Source organism: Ovis aries, chromosome 10, assembly GCF_016772045.2.
Source record: "Ovis aries strain OAR_USU_Benz2616 breed Rambouillet chromosome 10, ARS-UI_Ramb_v3.0, whole genome shotgun sequence".
NCBI lineage: Eukaryota > Metazoa > Chordata > Mammalia > Artiodactyla > Bovidae > Ovis > Ovis aries.
Window position 1 is genome coordinate 2,774,134 of NC_056063.1, and position 20,455 is coordinate 2,794,588.

Consider the following 20,455-nt stretch of genomic DNA (forward strand, 5'->3'; position numbering starts at 1 on the left):
TCCCCCAACCAACCTTAACCACCCTAAAGTTCAGGTTTCTACCTACTTTTTCCTAATCATGGGTCTTAACTATAGCCTAATCTTTAATTAGATATGCCCCTTGTCTAAACCCTGCCTTTAGCCTTCCCTGTGTCTTGGTGCACCTTAGTGAGAACCATGCAGTTCTCCCGTGCTGCCGGAAAGCACATCACAGACTTGGCCCTCTGGGATCTGCAGACAAAGCGATAGACATACTTTATTACTGAAGGGCGGAGGAGTTGCCTGAAAAAGGTATCACAGCGGTTTAATTTGAATGCTCCCAAAACACACCCACCAAATCAATGGCTTGAGCTGAAACATGATCCCAAACCCTGAATGAATTTAAGAAACGCCATTGATTTATTTTTAGAAGCCCTTGAATGAATTTTATTTGTCCTAATGTAAAAACAGAATAAAAACTGCAAACAATCAATACTAAGAAACGCAGCAAGGTGTTATTTTTAATGGGTTTCTGTTTGGAATAAATGCAGAAACACCTTTGCCATTAATATTCTGGCATTAGAAAAAGAGCAAAAGTTTGTAAAATGGCATAGGAAAAATAGTTAAAGAAATCAGCCATTTAAGAGTATTTTAGGGAGAGTTATTAGTTTAAAATATGACTTAGCAAATGTTATAGGAAAAGGCCCTCAATATTACTCTTTTAAAAAAACAAAATCTGGCCAGTTTTTTTAAAGAAAAATTGTGCATGGTTTACTTTTCACCCGTCTGTTCTGGCATGTGTCTGATGATAGCAGAATCACTTGGATCTGAGGTAGCCGGTGTGCATACTCAGTAGTGTTTTCCACATGCTGTCCTAGTTCAGTACTATTGTCACTGTAGTGATGGACACCAGTTTCGGCCAACATGGCATAGTACTCTGTTTCAGATTTCCTCAAGGCTGGCCTTTGTCTGGTCATTTTCAGAGGCTACTTGTACCCCAGCATGTACTTTCCACTTTTCATAACCAGTTGGAGCCTAGATTTGATTGACTCCAGTGACTTTTTCATCTTTTTTGTGGCTACCATCTTCCTGCCTTAGGTGTGGGATGCCCCAAACTAAGAACAGCCATCAAGATAGCCGGGGAGTGAGAAACTTCTTTTATTACTTATGAATAAACTAATCTATAGCACAGTTTCTTCTGTGTCACTTTCTCTTACCCCGACTACCCTGACCCTGCCTCCCTGAAGTGCACGCCAAACTTTAGTGTCTCTCAGTGAGGTCAGCTTCTGGAGGTAGCAATGAAAGGGTCAGCTGGCTACCATTACATCCAAGAGTCTGAGTTCTGTTTATTGATATCCAGCTCCAATTTGCCATTTTACTCTATGACCTTTACCTGGACCTCTGATTAATCTTGAATGTGTAATAAGTTAACCAATTGTGAATTTATAGGATTTAGATAAAGTAGCTCTTGAATGTTAGCATCTTGAGTATGATGTTTCAAAGACTTCTCAGAATCCCTCTTTTGTTAAGTGAAATTCTGAAAGTCAGGCTTACCTAAGATTGCCATACCTAAGGTGCTTTATGCACTGGTCATAGCAACCCTCTTCCAACAACAGAAGAGAAGACTCTACACATGGACATCACCACTGAAATCAGATTGATTATATTCTTTGCAGCCAAAGATGGAGAAGCTCTTTACTGTCAACAAAAACAAGACCGGGAGCTGACTGTGGCTCAGATCATGAACTCCTTATTGCCAAATTCAGACTTAAATTGAGAAAGTAGGGAAAAGCACTAGACCATTCAGGTATGACCTAAATCAAATCCCTTATGATTATACAGTGGAAGTGACAAAGAGATTCAAATGATTAGATCTGAGAGAGTGCCTAAAGAACTACAGATGGAGTTTCTTGACATTCTACAGGAGGCAGTGATCAAGGCTATCCCCAAGGAAAAGAAATGCAAAACTGCAGAAAAGAAAAAGAAAGTGAAGTCATGTCCGACTCTTTGCAACCCCATGGACTGTAGCCTAGCTGGCTCCTCCATCCATTCACAGGATTTCCCAGGCAAGAGTACTGGAGTGGATTGCCAATTCCTTCTCCAGGGTATCTTTCCGGCCCAGAAATCGAACCTGGGTCTCCCACATTGTAGGCAGACACTTTTACATCTGCACTACCAGGGAAGTCCAAGAAGGCAAAATGGTTGTCAAATGAGGCTTTAGAAATAGCTGTGAATAGAAGAGACGTGAAAGGCAAAAGAGAAAAGGAAAGATATACCCATTTGAATGCAGAGTTCCAAAGAACAGCAAAGAGACATAAGAAAGCCTTCCTCAGCAATCAATGCAAAGAAATAGAGGAAAATAACAGAATGGAAAAGACTAGAGAACGCTTCAAGAAAATTAGAGATACAAAGGGAACATTTCATGCAAAGATGGGCCCAATCAAGGCCAGAAATGGTATGGACCTAACAGAAGCAGAAGATATTAAGAGGTGGCAAGAATACACAGAAGAACTGCACAAAAAAGATCTTCACAACCCAGATATTCACAGTGGTGTGATCACTTGCATAGAACCAGACATCCTGGAATGTGAAGTCAAGTGGGCCTTAGGAAGCATCACTATGAACAAAGCTAGTGGAGGTGATGGAACTCCAGTTGAGCTATTTCAGATCCTGAAAGATGATGCCTTGAAAGTGCTGCACTCAATATGCCAGCAAATTTCGAAAACTCAGCAGTGGCCACAGGCCTGGAAAAGGTCAGTTTTCATTCCAATCCCAAAGAAAGGCAAGGCCAAAGAATACTCAAAGTACCGCACAATTGCACTCACCTCACACACTAGTAAAATAATGCTCAAAATACTCCAAGCCAGGCTTCAACAGCACGTGAACTGTGAGCTTCCGATGTTTAAGCAGGATTTAGAAAAGGCGGACAAACCAGAGATCAAATTGCCAACATCAGTTGGACCATCAAAAAAGCAAGAGAGTTTCAGATAAACATCTACAACTGCTTTTGACTATGCCAAAGCCTCTGACTGTGTCAGTTCAGTTCAGTACTCAGTCGTGTCCGACTCTTTGTAACCCCATGAATTGCAGCACACCATGCCTCCCTGTCCATCACCAACTCCCGGAGTTCACTGAAACTCAGGTCCATCAAATCGGTGATGCCATCCAGCCATCTCATCCTCTGTCGTTCCCGTCTCCACCTGCCCCCAATCCCTCCTAGCATCAGAGTATTTTCCAATGAGTCATCTCTTCGCATGAGGTGGCCAAAGTACCAGAGTTTCAGCTTTAGCAACAGTCCTTCCAAAGAACACCCAGGACTGATCTCCTTTAGAATGGACTGGTTGGATCTCCTTATAGTCCAAAGGACTTTCAAGAGTCTTCTCCATCACCACAGTTCAAAAGCATCAATTCTTTGGCGCTCAGCTTTCTTCACAGTCCAACTCTCACATTCATACCTGATCACTGGAAAAACCATAGCCTTGACAGACCTTTGTTGGCAAAGTAATGTCTCTGCTTTTGAATATGCTGTGTAAGTTGTTCATAACTTTCCTCCCAAGGAGTAAGCATCTTTTTATTTCATGGCTGCAACCACCATCTGTGGACCACAACTAACTCTGGAAAATTCTTCAAGAGATGGGTATACCAGATCTTCTGACCTGCCTCCTGAGAAATCTGTATGCAGGTCAGAAATCAACAGTTAGAACCGAACATGGAACAGCAGACTGGCTCCAGATTGGGAAAGGTGTACGTCAAGGCTGTCTGTTGTCACCCTGTTTATTTAACTTACATGTAGATTACATCTTGAGAAATGGCTGTGCTGGATGAAACACAAGCTGGCATCAAGATTGCCGGGAGAAATATCAATAACCTCAGATATGCAGATGACATCACCCTTATGGCAGAAAGTGGAGAAGAACTAAAGAGCCTCTTGATGAAAGTAAAAGAGGAGAGTGATTCAGTTCAGTTCAGTGGCTCACTTGTGTCCTCCTCTTTGCGACCCCATGAATTTCAGCATGCCAGGCCTCCCTGTCCATTACCAACTCCCAGAGTTCACTCAAACTCATGTCCATCGAGTTGGTGATGCCATCCAGCCATCTCATCCTTTGTGGTCCCCTTTTCCTCCTGCCCCCAATCCCTCCCAGCCTCAAATTCTTTTCCAATGGGTCATCTCTTTGCATGAGGTGGCCAAAGTACTGGAATTTCAGCTTTAGCATCAGTCCTTCCAAAGAACACCCAGGATTGATCTCCTTTAGGATGGACTGGTTGGATCTCCTTGCAGTCTAAGCGACTCTCAAGAGTCTTCTCCAACAGCTCAGTTTGAAAGCATCAATTCTTCGGTGCTCAGCTGTCTTCACAGTCCAACTCTTTCCATACATGACCACTGGAAAAGCCATAGCCTTGACTAGATGGACATTTGTTGGCAAAGTAATGTCTCTGCTTTTCAATATGCTCTCTAGGTTGGTCATAACTTTCATTCCAATGAGTATGCATCTTTTAATTTCATGGCTGCAGTCACCATCTGTAGTGATTTTGGAGCCCCCCAAAATAAAGTCTGACACTGTTTCCACTGAATGTTTTTTCTGAATGTTGAGCTTTAAGCCAACTTTTTCACTTTCCTCTTTTACTTTCATCAAGAGGCTTTTTAGTTCTTCTTCACTTTTCTGCCATAAGGGTGGTGTCACCTGCATATCTGAGGTTTTTGATATTTCTCCCGGCAATCTTGATTCCAGCTTGTGCTTCTTCCAGTCCAGCGTTTCTCATGATGTACTTGGTTTAAAACTCAATGTTAAGAAAAGTAAGATCATGGCATCTGGCCCCATCACTTCACAGCAAATAAATGGGGAAACAGTGGAAACAGTGGCTGACTTTATTTTGGGGGGCTCCAAAATTAGTGCAGATGGTGACTGTGGCCATGAAATTAAAAGACGCTTACTCCTTGGAAGAAGAGTTATGACCAACCTAGGCAGCATATTAGAAAGCAAAGGTATTACTTCACCAACAAAGGTCCATCTAGTCAAGGCTGTGGTTTTTCCAGTGGTCATGTATGGATGTGAGAGTTGGACTATAAAGAAAGCTGAGTGCCGAAGAGTGATGCTTTTGCACTGTGGTTTTGTAGAAGACTCTTGAGAGTCCCTTGGACTACAAGGAGATCCAGCCAGTCCATTCTAAAGGAGATCAGTCCTGGGTGTTCATTGGAAGGACTGATGTTGAAGCTGAAACTCCATTAATTTGGCCACCTGATGCGAAGAACTGACTCATTTGAAAAGACCCTGATGCTGAGAAAGATTGAGGACAGGAAGAAAAGTGGACGGCAGAGGATGAGGTGGTTGAATGACATCACCGACTCAATGGACATGAGTTTGAGTAAACTCCAGGAGTTGGTGATGGACAGGGAGGCCTGGCATGCTGCAGTCCGTGGGGTCACAAAGAGTCAGACACAACTGAGTGACTCAACTCGACTGTGAATGAATGACAATAGCAAGACAAATGTAAAGAGGAATAAATTGTGGGTATTCATTTTCAAATAATGTGCTTGAGATACAAGAAACTCTCCATGGTGATAATGCTGGGTCAGCCTGTCACAACTGTATATATTCTTGTATTTTCCGTTTGTTGATAACCTGTTGTGTTTAAGGTCCTATATCACATGTGGAACATTCTGTCCTTCTGCACATAGCAGCTAGAGATCTTTTAGTACAAAAATAAATGTGATTATGTCACTTCTGAGCTTAAAGTACTCTGTCTGAAATTTACCTTGTTACTCAATGAAGTCATTTTTTGTCCTTTTCCTTTTAACCTGTTGTTGTTATAGGCAGCATATTGGTTGAATATTGCATTTTTGTTTCAAGTCTAGTGTAATGATTTTGCCTTTTTAAGTGGAGTGGTCATTTTCTTTTAATGTGGTTGTTAATCTAGTGGGATTTGAATCTCACATCTTGTTATTTATTTTCTATTTTCCTCATCTATTCTTTGGTATTATTTTAGTGTTGAATTGAGTATTTTAATGACTTTATCTTTCTGTTGGTTGGTTTGTTACTATGTTTTATTTGTGGTTGCATTAGGGTTGCAGAATATATTTTTAAATTCCTTCAAATGGTACGATATCAGTCAGTGTGTGTTCTGAGGCCTCACTCTAATTTACTCCCGCTGGCGGCTTTGTGCATTGGTTGTCGCACATCTTGCCTTGGGTTATGTTTAAAACTCTTAACATGTTGTGACTTTTGCTTTCAACAAAGTGGTTGTCTTTTTTATCTACACACTCCAGTATTACTCTCTCTTGTGTAAATGTTGACTTCCATCTGGAATCGTCTTTCTTCCACATGAAAACTGCCATAACATTTATTCTAGCGCTAATGAATTCTTTCAGTTTTTCTATGTATGTGGAAGTCTTTTCTACCTCATTTTGAAGTATTTCCATCAGTATGGAATTCCAAGTTGATTATTTTTCCTTTCATAGTTTTAAACATGTTACTACACTGTCTTCTTGTTTGTATTATTGGGGCAGGAAATTTGCCATCACTCATAACTGTTTCTCTGTACAAGTTTCTCTTTTTCTCTGGTTGTTTTTAAGATTTCTCCTTCGCTTGATTAATTTGATTGCGATGTAGTTTCGGTATATAGTTTTCTTCACGTTTTTGTCCTTGGGTTTCACTGAATTGGATCTGTGGATACTGGGTTTGTAGTTCCCTTTAAAGTTGACATATTTTTAGCCATTGTGTTTGTCAGATATCTTTTCTATATCTCCTCTCCTCTATTTCTGAAACTTACGTTGCATATATATTATATTATTACATGCATGTCAGGCTTCTCAAAGTTGTTCACAGCTCACTGATGCCCTTTTTATTTTCTTCCATCTTTTTTCATTTTGGACATGCATTTCAGTTCACTAATCTTTTCTTTTATGCTATTTGATGTTTTTCCTTTTCAGTCAGCTCAGATAGCAATGCTTTCTATTGTCGAAATTCAGTGCAAGTAGTTTTAAAAAAACATCTTTCATGTCTCTGCTTAAAATCCTTAATCTTTTCTCAGCCTTGTTAAGCATTTGAATTATGGTAACTTTAAACTTTCCTGTCTCATTCAGTATTCCATGAATTGTGAGTTTTTCCCTTTGCCTCCTGAGAGCAGGTACTATCCTCATCTTTATCTGAGAGCTGGGTGCGGTTCCCAACAGTGCTTCTGACTGATTCTTTCCTCGGTCTTCAGTAGTTTCCCACATGATGTGTCTACTACAGTTAAAGACGTAAGTGGAACCTCTTGAGAACACTGGAGCTTTCTGTCTGCGTTACCGTTTCCTGTCTGGTACTCTGTCCTGAGAACTCAGCTGCGTTGGCGTCCCCAGCTCTTACCTCTGTCTCGGTCATGACACCTCCTGGCTGCCCCCGGGCTCCTTTTCAGACAGTAATCTGGAGCAGTCGTGGAATGCACCTGTTTCCCCTTTCTCGGTCATTGTCAGTGTCTGAAAGCTGTTGCCTCTCGGTGTGGGGGCAAAGGGAGATAAATGTAGTCCGTGTTTTTCCACTTTTGGCCAGAAAGGGAATTTCTCTCTGATTGTTCTAATGATTTCTAAATCCATTTCAATTTGTAAAATGGTCTAGTATATGTTTTTTAGCCAATGCAGGAGACCTGGGTTCCATCACTGGGTTGGGAAGATCCTCTGGAGAAAGGACTGGTACCCACTCCAGTGTTCTTGCCTGGATCCCACCGTCAGAGGATCCTTGCAGGCTCGAGGTTCATGGGGTCGTGAAGAGTCAGACACAACTGAGTGACTTTCAGATATCACCACTCCCTTCTTTGTCCACTGGTTTCAGCTGCTTTCATTTTTTGTTCCCTGCTCAGGTTTGCTGTACGCCTGCCGCTCGCTCTGCCTCGGCCCAGATACCCCTTCCCTGTGGCAGGACTCATCATCCTGATGCCTCCCACCATTCTCTGTGTTATCTTGCATATTCATGAGCAATCATCCTTACCTAAAATGATCTTACCGATTTATATTATTGTTTCTCCTTTTCTCTCCCTTTCTTTATCTGTTTACTTTAGTACATCCATTTGGACCGGGTCCCTGTCATCTTATATTCAATGTGATTCTTTGGCACATGATGTATATGCAGTAAATAATTCGATATATAAATGAATGAGTAGTTTTATCTGTCTCTCATATAACTCCAGAAGTAGTCATTAACATTTCATTGCTGAGGCAGCTTGTACATCCATCTAGTAACTAGTGCAGCTCAGCTGTGAACCATACTTTTATGATGCTGAAGGACAGCCTCCCTTTTTTTATGATAGCAGTCACTCTTGTGTGTTTTGCTGTGGGTTCCCCCTGTACTTGAAGTTGCTTTTAGTCCTGGTTTCTGTATGCTTCATCACTGGAGCAAATTTATTTTTAATATTTAAAGATTGACTTGAGTTAATGATAAATACAAATTACTTAGTATGTTTATGGAGGAGCTTAAATTATTGAGCTGTTGAATTTAAAATTAATTTTGGGAAATTTTGTCAAGTTGCTACTTTTTCTACTTTGGTATTTTAAATCTTCTAAATAGACAACTAAAAAGTGGCGCATTTGAGTCCATAATAAGAATTATGGTTGTTGTTTTGGTATAGAAACACGATTGTTTCATGTTAGACCATCTATATAGTATTGAAATTTTATGGCACAATCCACTTAATGTGTTTTGTTTGCAAAAACAAAAGAAAACATCATTATAGTCACATACTAATTACTAGCCATGAATCATTCATTTGAAAGAAAGTCTAAAGGATTTTGTAGTTATAAGCAAAAAGGTCTTTTATGAGTGCTCACTTTGCAGACAGCGTTGTTTTAAGGTTGATTTTTAGATTTGAGTATTATCTAGTGCCTGAGAATCATTTCCTGTATTCTGCAAATCTCATTATATAGGTCTGGATACAGTCTTCTAAGACGGTTTTGGAAACATAGTAGAAAATGGGAGACTGAACTTATTTAACTAAGTTAGTATAGAGTTAGGCAATTTTACTGTGCTGGTGGCTTAAGGTGTAATTACTATAGATATTGACTTGTTTATTTTTTATCTTATTCTTGAAGCCATCTGGAAAGTTTTATAAACATACATTTTTAGAAAAGTTGAGTGAATACTATAACCAATATTCTGTATTTAATGGCTGTCCCCTTTAACACATAGGTGAACATTTGATGAAAATAGATTGTATCCATACTATTTATATAGTCTTAAATCATCTTCATATAAATAACATTATATAAGAAAGTATTATAACTTTACATTTGAAAAGCTGATGGACATCACCTTAGCTAAATGTTATGTGTTATATTATTATAGGTACATATATTTTTTCCTTTAATATACATATATATGAAGAGGAAGAGAGAAAATATGATGAAGCAAATGATACAAAATGGAAACATTTGGTTACTTTAGGTAAAGAGTTCTTTGTATTTTTGAAACTAAACTTGTAATAAAAGCATTTTAAAATTCCATTTGCAGTAATAAAACCATAAAATACTTAGGAACAAATTTTTAAAAATTTGTGGGGGTCTCCCTGGAGCCTGGGCTGTGCATATGCGGAGCTAGATTTGCCATATGGCACCTGCTGCACAGCGAGAGTAGAACAGACGTACTAGGGGTCCATCATTCCTGGGAGTCATTGGAGTTCTGGCCCTGCCAGAGTAGAGATAACTCTCACTAAAATACTTGGCATTCACTCAAACAACCAGTAAGGTTGTAACTCAGGAAACATGACCAACATCCTAAAGGAGTACCTACACTTCAGTTCAGTTCAGTTCAGCTCAGTCCCGTCCCTCAGTCGTGTCCGACTCTTTGCAATCCCAAGATCCCAGCACGCCAGGCCTCCCTGTCCATCACCAACCTCTGGAGTTCACTCAGATTCACGTTCATTGAGTCAGTGATGCCATCCAGCCATCTCATCCTCTGTGGTCCCCTTCTCCTCCTGCCCCCAAACCCTCCCAGCATCAAAGTCTTTTCCAATGAGTCTACTCTTCACATGAGGTGGCCAAATTATTGGAGTTTCAGCTTTAGCATCAATCCTTCCAAAGAAATCCCAGGGTTGATCTCCTTCAGAATGGACTGGTTGGATCTCCTTGAAGTCCAAGGGACTCTCAAGACTCTTCTCCAACACCACAGTTCAAAAGCATCAATTCTTCGGCGCTCTGCTTTCTTCACAGTCCAACTCTCACATCCATACATGACTACTGGAAAAACCATAGCCTTGACTAGACAGACCTTAGTCGGCAAAGTAATATCTCTGCTTTTGAATATACTATCTAGGTTGGTCATAACTTTTCTTCCAAGGAGTAAGCGTCTTTTAATTTCATGGCTGCAGTCACCATCTGCAGTGATTTTGGAGCTCCCAAAAATAAAGTCTGACACTGTTTCCCCATCTATATCCCATGAAGTGATGAGACTGGATGCCATGATCTTAGTTTTCTGAATGTTGAGCTTGAAGCCAACTTTTTCACTCTCCTCTTTCACTTTCATCAAGAGGCTTTTTAGTTCCTCTTCACTTTCTGCCATAAGGGTGGTGTCATCTGCATATCTGAGGTTATTGATATTTCTCCTGGCAGTCTTGATTCCAGCTCGTGTTTCTTCTAGTCCAGCGTTTCTCGTGATGTACTCTGCATATTAGTTAAATAAGCAGGATGACAATATATAGCCTTGACGTCCTCCTTTTCCTATTTGGAGCCAGTCTGTTGTTCCATGTCCAGTTCTAACTGTTGCTTCATGACCTGCATATAGGTTTCTCAAGAGGCAGGTCAGGTGGTCTGGTATTCCCATCTCAGAATTTTCCACAGTTTATTGTGATCCACACAGTCAAAGCAGAAATAGATGTTTTTGTGGAACCCTCTTGCTTTTTCTGTGATCCAGCGGATGTTGGCAATTTGATCTCTGGTTCCTCTGCCTTTCCTAAAACCAGCTTGAACATCAGGGAGTTCACAGTTCACGTATTGCTGAAGCCTGGCTTGGGGAATTTTGAGCATTAGTTTACTAGCATGTGAGATGAGCGCAATTGTGGGGTAGTTTGAGCATTCTTTGACATTGCCTTTCTTTGAGATTGGAATGAAAACTGACCTTTTCCAGTCCTGTGGCCACTGCTGAGTTTTCCAAATTTGCTGGCACTGACCCTAAAAAAATTAAGTCTACAGTCTTTTCTGGGAAGAATAAGTCCTAACATGTTAGAGGGGCCAGGGAAACGGCTCCTGCTTTCCACAGAATGTGAGACTAAGCTTGTAAAGACTATAAATAAGCCTATGGAGAAACTTAAAGGTGATTACCCAATGATTAATTTGCCTGCTACATCAAGAAGGAACATTCTTCAAAGTAGTAGTATACCACAGGAGTTATTATGGCATTTTATAATTTAATTAAGAAGTTGTGGCTCAGCTAGTAAAGAATCTGCCTGCAATGCAGGAGACCCAGTTTGATTCCTGGGTCAGGAAGATCCACTGGAGAAGGGAAAGACTACCCACTCGAGTATTCTTGGGCTTCCCTTGTGGCTCGGCTGGTAAAGAATCTGCCTGCAATGCAGGAGACTTGGGTTCGATTCCTCAGTTGGGAAGATCCCCTGGAGAAGGGAAAGGCTACCCACTCCAGTATTCTAGCCTAGAGAATTCCATGGACTGTATAGTCCATGAGGTTGCAAAGAGTGGGCTAGTACTCAGCGACTTTCACTTTCAGTTTCAAAGTTAATAAAGTAGAATGTATAGTCAAAGGAAAAAGCAGTCAAATCAACAAGAGGGGCCAGATTTTAGATTTCAAATGTAAAGACTTTAATGTGGATATCATAAATATGTTTAACAAACTAAAGGAATTTATCTTTGAGAATTAAAGGAAAGCAAAACTGAAAAGTTCAGTAACTGAATTAAAATATTCAATATGTAGGTTAAGTATAACCTACAATCTAAACACCTGTAATTGTAATCCCATCCGGACAAAAGAGTGAAATTCTGGCTGGCAAAACATTTGAAGAAATAAAGGCAAAGAAATGTCAAATTGAGTGGAAAAAATAAACTTATGGTTCAAGAATGTTAGTAAACCACATTCAGGATAAATATAAAGAAAAAGACACTTTGGCACATTTTAGTCAAACTGCTTAAAGACAAAGGTGAGAAAGTAATTTGAGGCTGAAGGAAACATATGAGAAAATAAGGAGATGGATATAGCTGATTTTCTAGAAATAATCTAAAGCAGAAGTCAACAAACAGAATGGTATATTTAAAATGCTGAAATAAACTCTATAAACTCAAAATTCTCTATTTAGTAGATACCCCTCCAAAATAGGGTAAAGTGAATACACTTTTAATTATATGAAAGCAGAGAGTTTGTGCCCGTCACAGCTGTCCTACCAGAAAAGCTAAACTTGTCTTGCAGGCCAAGTGAAAGTGATACTAGATGAAAACTGGTACCCACAAAAAGGAATCAATACCATGTGAAATAATAAAGGAACTGTGCTTTTTTTATTCTCATAATTTATTGAACAGAAACCTAATAATTAAAAAATGACATTGCGAGGTAGTGTTTATATGTATATAGAAGCAAAAGATGTGATGGTAGTTGCACAGATGGTTGGGGAGGATGAATGGAATTGCACTATTGTAACGTTATGACACACATGAAATGAATCAGAGTGTGCGGTGTGACTGAAATGCTAGAAGGGGGGAGTCAGGAAATGAACACCATAGAAAAGCATAATATTGAGTTACCAGTCACTCTGAATAGACTACATAAAGATGCATAGTGCTCGTCGTAGAGGAACCAGGAAAAATCAGAAGGAAAAAAATGGAGTACTAAAAATTGCTTGATAAACACAAAAGCAGGAAAGGAGAACAGAGATGTAAAGGGCAGAAAGGACAAACACAAAACACATAATAAGCAGTAAGAAAAGTAGCATAGCTATGTATATTTCAGAGAATGCATATTTCAAGACAAATCATCTTTTAAGAGATAGTGGCATTACACAAGGATACAGGAGTAATTTACAAGAAACAATCATCTTAAATATGTATGTACCTAATAAAGAGCATTAAAATTCATGAAACAAAACCTGTAGAATTAAATGGAGAAATAGATAGCTTCCCAGTCATAATGAGATTTTAATGCCCCTCTTTCATTTAATTCTTGTAAAAGTATATCAAAAAAGAAGACAGTAAATATTTGAAAAAGCAAGACTGTTCTATCAACCAGATTGTTCCATCAACCAGATTGTTCCGATTGGTATTTATAGAAAATTTCCCATATAACTGCAAAATATACATTCTTTTCAAATACACATGGAACATTCACCAAGGTAGAGCATATGGAAACATAAAATAAATCTCAGTAATTTCCCAAAGATTGAAATCTTGTAAGAGTATGCTTTCTGCCTAAATTGAAATTAAATTGGATAAAAACAGTAATAGAACATCTCTCACTGTTTGAAAATTGGATAACATAGTATTAAATTGTTTGTGGGTCAAAGAGAAATTATTTTGAAATTCATGAAAATGAAAGCACTGAAAAAATTAAACTAAATCCTCTAATTTCAATCAGTAATCAAAGAAGGGAAACCATTACAGAAAGTAATCTACTACAGACCCGTATCACATATAAACATACCTGGAAAAATTGCCCGTGAGATACTTCTGTATCAAGTAGTGCATAAAAAGAGTGTATTTTTACCAATTTGTACAAGGTTGGTTTAACATTTGAAAATTAATTATTGCAGTTGACCATGTTACAAAACAATAAGAAAAATCATACAAATATCTATATATAAAATAAAAGCATTTGATAGAATTCTATCTTGTTTATGATATATAAGAACTCCTAGCAAGGAAAAATAGAAAACTTTTTCAACCTGATAAAAGGACATCTGTGGAAAACATGGGACTGTCCTCATGCTTAGTTGTGAAAGATTAAATTCTTTGTCATTTATAATTTGGAAACCAGACAAGGAAATCTATTCATATCACTTTTCTTCATTGTAATATATATTCTAACTTGTGTAATAAGAAAATGAGATAAAAGGCCTGTATGTTGGAAATGATGTAAGTGAACTTATTATCTATGTGAATATATAAGGAATCTATAGGAAACTTAGAAGGTCACAAAATAGTAACTATATGAAAATCAGTTGTATTTTTTTATTTAAGCAATGATATATTGGAAAACAAATTAAAAATAGTACTATTTACAGTAGCATCAAAAATGTAAAGTACGTAAGGATGCATTTCACTGAACATGTGCAAATTTTCTATACTACAGCTACCAAGTTATTGCTGAGAGAGAGTTATTGCTGAGAGAACTTACAGAAGTTGTAAATAAATGGTGATATATATACCATGCTAGAGTGGAAGACTAAATTTGTTAAGATTACATTTTCCCCTCATGATCTATAGATTCGTAATACATACAGTCTCAGTCAGTCCCAGCAGGTCTTACAATAGTAACTGATAAGATTTTACAAAAATTCATGTCATGTAAAGGACTTGGAATGGACAAAATCAATTTTGAGAAAGGCAAATTTTTCTGACCTAGAGTACTGATTTTTCATCGAGACAATAATGTTTTCGCTTAAGACTATATAGACTTTCTTCTTAAAAGTTTAGAGTTTAAAGACTCGCAAAGATACCATCAGTTGATTTTCAACAAAGACTTGAAGGCTAGTGAGTAGAGAAAGGAGCTTCCTTGTACCAAATGATGCTGCGAACAGCCCTTCATCATACCATGTGTGCGTGCTGAGTCTCCTCAGTCGTGACCGACTCTGCAACCCTGTGGACTGTAGCCACCAGGCTCCTCTTTCCATGGCATTCCCCAGGCATGAAGACTGGAGTGGGTTGCCATGCCCTCCTCCAGGGTATCTTGGTGGCCCAGAGCTTGAACCTGCGTCTCTTAACATTTCCTGCGTTAGAAGGAAATGGCAGCCTACTCCAGTATTCTTGCCTGGAGAATCCCATGGACAGAGGAGCCTGGCGGGGCTACGGTCCATGGGGTTGCAAGAGTCGGACGCGACTTAGCGACTAAACCACCACCGGTGCCACCTGGGAAGCCCTCATCATACCATACAGACTAGTTAATGAAGGGTCGGGTACAGACCTATACATGAAAAGATAAAAGCTTCCAGAATAAAGCCTAACATTGGCAAACGAGGCATAAGTGGTATAACCACTTTGTAAAAAGGTTGATAATTTTTGTTCCGTTAAGTATACATTTACACTCTCCCTTTTAGATATTTAATAGAATTGAGGACTCAGACAAGAGTTTTCATAGTATCCTGTGTGAGTGTCCCTGGGCTGCCACAGCAGAGGTCCACAGTCTCAGTGGCTTGAAACAACAGTGATTTTTTCTGTCACACTCCTGGAGACCTTTGGTCCCGCATGACCCTCTTGGCAGGGTTGGTGCCTTTTGGAGACCTGAGGAAGAATCTGTATTCTGCCTCTCTCCTAGCACCTGGTAGCCTTTGGTATTTCTTGACTTGGAACAACATGTCATTTGCTCCTTCTTCCCATTCTTCTCGTTTCCTTCTCCTGTGTGTGTCTTTCTCTCTCCTTTCCCTTAAAATGGCACGGCATTAGATTCAGGGATCACCCTAAATCCTGCATGATCTCACCTGGAGGTCTTTAATACTCAATCATACTATGTGTATGCAAATCTCGAAGTCATTTTATTGAGTGAAAGAAATCAGATACAAAAAGTGTTTACTGAAAGTTTCATTTATATAAATTTCAAGAACAGCCAAAACTTAGTTCTAGTGATAGCAATGAAAACATTGGTTTTCTGTGTTAGCATGCGGATTGTCTGGAAGCAGACGTGAATGAATTTAAGACACCAGAATGGTTCCGGGTGTTATGCCAGCTTTTTAATTCATCAGATATGAAACTTATGTGTGAAGAGGGTTTTGCTAAGACTGCCAAATTAAATAAGAAGCCTCTCGCTCTCTAACTTCACAACTTGCAGATCCTGAGTTCTGCAGAACTCGTTTGGACCTGCTGTGAAATCCTTAGTGGTCCAGAATTGATAAGCATTTGTACAAAAAGAGAAAGTATATCTGATGTCTGTAGCAATTTTCTATTTCTTGACAAGCTGAAGGAATATACATTCTATCCTTTTAATATTTTTTGTATAATTCTTGGCTTTATCTTGCTCCTATGGCAAAATGTAAAAAAATAATGCCATGTGTACTTTGCTGTTGTATAGTTTAAAAAATAACTTTAGCTTATGAGTTTTATTATCATAAGGGCACATTTATTTAAAAGAACAGTCTTGATAGTCTGAGCACTATCCAGGAATAAGGCACTTGAATAGCTATGTTTTTGATGCCTTTCCTGAAGTGCAATGAACTTTTTTTTTTTTTTTTAAATTCTAAGGATTCTGGAGATCATGAAAATATTGGCCAGCTAAAACAGTGAAAGGAAGATATTTTTTCGTACAGTTTGCTTGGGAAAATCAAGTTCCAAACCCTTTCTGAAGGGCCTTAGTCCGTTAGACCTCCTCCTCAGATGGCACTTCCTCCCATCCCTGTGTCGCTTTTTATAATCTTCACAAAGATCCACTTGTTTTCTTCACCTTCTCCTTCTCACACGTCTTACAGGGAGTGGAGGAATGAGCTAGTATGAAACTGTGAGTGGCAAGTGCAGTGCTAGGGGACAATAAAAGTGGACCTGGAAACATTTAGGGCAATTGGGTACACCCAGAAGGAAAGAACGGAATGTGAAGAGCAGAAGGCGGGGTGCACAACAGGGCCACTCGTCTCCACAGTGCTTTATCTAATAACTGCTATGGGGAAATTAAAGTCTGTTCTTGTCCGTAGGAAAATATGAGAGAAGTAGTTTGAGTATCAGATGGCTTTTAAGTTGCAGTTGTTAATTTTCATGTTATGATGCTTTGAGTGTCTTGCACACTTAGTTGGCAGCAAGTTAGCTCTAGACTCATGCCCTCTGGCCCTGTGAACTTGCAGGAGTCATTTAACTTTCCGGAAACACTGTCCCATTATTCCTTATAATTATGTATTTAGAAAGTATCTAAAGTAAAGGTTTAAAGCAGTATTGATAAGTTAATTCAGACTCAAGCTAGTAGCTTTTCAGTCAGCAGGTTACTTATGTTAGAAAGTTAAATGAATGATTAATTAGTCTTACAGCAACTTTAGGGTTAGGTTAATTAGTCTTACAACAACTTTAGGGAAGAATAATAAAGATACGGAGTGTGTTCTCAAACTTCTTTTGAGATGCGCCTGCACAAGGCTGCAGGCAAGAAGTGGGGGAAAACCCAACAAGTTTTGAAAAAGTTTGCTCCTGAAATACCATGTTTGTAAAAGAAACTGAATAAAGAGGACCAGATATGGTGTTAAATGTAGTTGGTGTAAAAATGTCAAATGGATTCTATTTTCCTCCCTCGTGAAATAATAGATAAAATTATACGTGAAAAACATAACCATAATGAGATTATGGGAGATTATATTTCCTGGAAGGCTTTTCCTCCTTTTTGCCCTTTAAGACAGATGGCAAGAATTCGATGACACAAGGGCAGCAACCACGACTTCTGTGCCGCTCGCAGCACTGAGTGGGCACCCAGTCAATGCTTGTTGGTTCATTGATTTTCTAAAGGTCTTTTCGTCTTACTTTGTACCTGCTCCAACCATGCAAATGTTGCCAGTGAACAAAATCTTGAAATAAAAATCACCCTTTGTGTTCTGGATATTGCTTTCGATTTTGTCCAGTCTCTGTTCTTAGGTGTTTTCATTCTGGCATGTGACATCTATGGTCATGTGATGGTTGCCAGAGGACTACTCCCTGCCTTCAAAAAATAGTAGTAAAATCAAAATATTTTTACTTTCTCTTTTATGCCTTTAGTTTGATATCCAGAGTATAACTCAGTGTTATCAGATTTTGGTGCTGTGAGTTTACATTGCTAAGACCCTGTAGTAATATAAGTAAATGATACCTCTGGAAAAAATGAATTCTAATTTGTTCTAACCTTCTAATTATTTGCTATCTTATAGTTAAGTTTTGTAATAGTCTTTCCTTTTTTTCTTTTTTAATGACTTTCTGTTAGCTTTGAGAATATTTTTTGAGCATCATAGCTCTCCATTTCTTCATCCAGTCTAGTCTTTGGCAGATAAGTCAGAGTTCTAAATGTTTTGAGCAAGAAAACCAGAGTGCAGATGTCCAGTTTGAAGGGCTGGAGAAACCTTCAGGATTTAAAAAAAAAATTTTTTTTTTTTTAAATTTTTAAGCTTTTTCCTTTGATCCCATCTGAAGAAATAGACTTTGATTTGACCAATAAGAAAAATAACTGCTGTTATCTTTATAGATCACAAGATTTAGGTCTTAGAACATGAGGTTTCACTGAGGTCTTTTCTTTCTTTTAAATAAAAGGGAAAGCCATTTGGTCTGGGGCATCAGTATAGGCTGAATGGTAGACTATAAACAGGCTCGAGTTCTGGTGATTTCTCAAGTTCCTTTCCAATATGGTAATTTTGTTCACTAAAATGCATTTGTTTATTTTCAGTCAAAATACTAACTTTTCAAATTTGGGAGAAAAAAACAATATGAAAAAGACATCTAATTATAAAAAGTGTTAAAAGATCTGTTTACATTATCCTTCCTGACTTTGCTTTGTCAGGACTTTCCATAAACTCATAGCACTTTTTCCTGCATTACATCACAGATTTTATTTTTTCGAGGAACCTGTCCCTAGTGCCAGGTAGACTCATTACTCATATAAATCTAGGTTATATTATTCTAGGAAAATTAATTACTTTATACTGGATTCATATGGTGAGCTTGTCAGCAGGAAAGCTTTAACATACTTTGGGTTGGTTTAATATAGGCTTTTAGGTAGTCTTTTTTCTATTTGCACATGAGGTAGTGTATTAATACATGTTAAAATTAATATATTTTGCAATAATAATGTTTTACATCAGGTACTAGAGAATTCATTCCTTGTTTATTGTTGTTTTGTTCAGTCTCTAAGTCATGTCCAACTCTTTGCAACCCTATAAACAGCAGCTCAGTAATTGCATCTAACCATCTCTCATCCTCTGTCATCCCCTTTTTCTCACGCCCTCAATCTTTCCCACCTCAGGGTCTTTTGCAGTGAGTCAGTTCTTCATATAAGGTGGCCAAAGTATTGGAGCTTCAGCATCAAGAGTCTTCTGCAACACCACAGTTCAAAAGCATCAATTCTTCAGACCTCAGCTTTCTTTATAGTCCAGCTCTTACATCCGTACATGAATACTGGAGAAACCATAGCTTTGACTAGATGGACCTTTGTTGACAAAGTGATGTCTCTGCTTTTTAATACGTTTTCTAGGTTGATCATAGCTTTTCCTCCAAGGAGCAAGTGTTTTTAATTCCATGGTTCTTGTTTATGGCAAAGTACCAAATACCTGACTTCATAATCATTAATGAGGGCATGGGCTGAAAGCAGAGATGGCTGTGGGTCCATAATACACCTTCTGAATGGCTATAACCATATTTGTGCATGTGACTGCTCCCTTGTATGACTTACTGATCTGAAGACTAAATTAAAAGTAATAGAGTATCATACAGAATGGTCCAGTACAATATAGTTATGTACAAATAGTAAATTTGTAATATTTAAATAAGGATACAAATTCCAGGTAAGTCAGTCCATTTGGAAACATTGTATAACAAATGAAATGACTTTATGAGAAGTAATCACAGCTAATATCTACTTTCTGTGCTAAGGCATACAACGTCCAAACAATGATTTGTGCCCACTAAGAATGAGTATCCCAAGAAGGCCTCACTTTGTCTTTCTAAAATTTATTTTTATAACTAGAGTCATTCTATAAAATAATTAGTAATGTTTCCTGTACTTTAAAAAATTGTCCCTTTTGAGCTTACAGTTTCTATGCTTTCTTCTAGGAGAGAATATTTTCTCTAGATGGGAACTTGAAGACATTGCTTGGATTCAAGGAATTTTAAGACATTCCTTACAGTACTTTGTAGAGGGACTTCTTAATAACTGTATTAGTTTAGGTTTAAGAATCTTGATTGTATACGCGTAAGCATTTAACAGGTCAAGTGGTTGGGAGAATACTATATGTACATTAGATATTTAAATTATTTGCTGAGAAAGTATTTAGTAACTCTGAGAGTTCAGTTCATCTGAAGATACTCTCTCAGAGGTATCTCCTGAGAACTCTGTTGCTCCGGTTTTATTAGATGACTTAGCTGGGTTGTCTTTCTGTGTTATTAAGGTGGTATCTGTAGTGTCCTGTTGGAGTCTAATAAGTTCAGGCTTTTGTATGGCATATTTTATTTTAAATAACAGTCATTATATTATGAACAGATAGCTTTCTGTCTCCTTAATGAAATCCTATAAGCTTCAATAACAGTCATTATATTATGAGCAGATAGCTTTCTGCCTCCTTAATGAAGGCCTATAAGCTTCACGTGACATTGTTTTTTGTGTTTTTTTTAGCTTTTCCTTTAGGGTCTGTGACAGACATAACTCTTTCCTATTTTAATCTTATCATATTCTGT

General features: G+C 38.3%; 1 protein-coding gene and 1 pseudogene across 4 annotated transcripts in view; one reads left to right on the plus strand and one right to left on the minus strand.

Moving 5' to 3' along the window:
* DIAPH3 (diaphanous related formin 3) overlaps window positions 1-20,455 on the plus strand; it is a 571,588-nt gene that overhangs the window by 284,228 nt on the left and 266,905 nt on the right. The window lies entirely within an intron of this gene.
* Window positions 730-1,043, minus strand: LOC114116590 (large ribosomal subunit protein eL30-like; annotated as a pseudogene).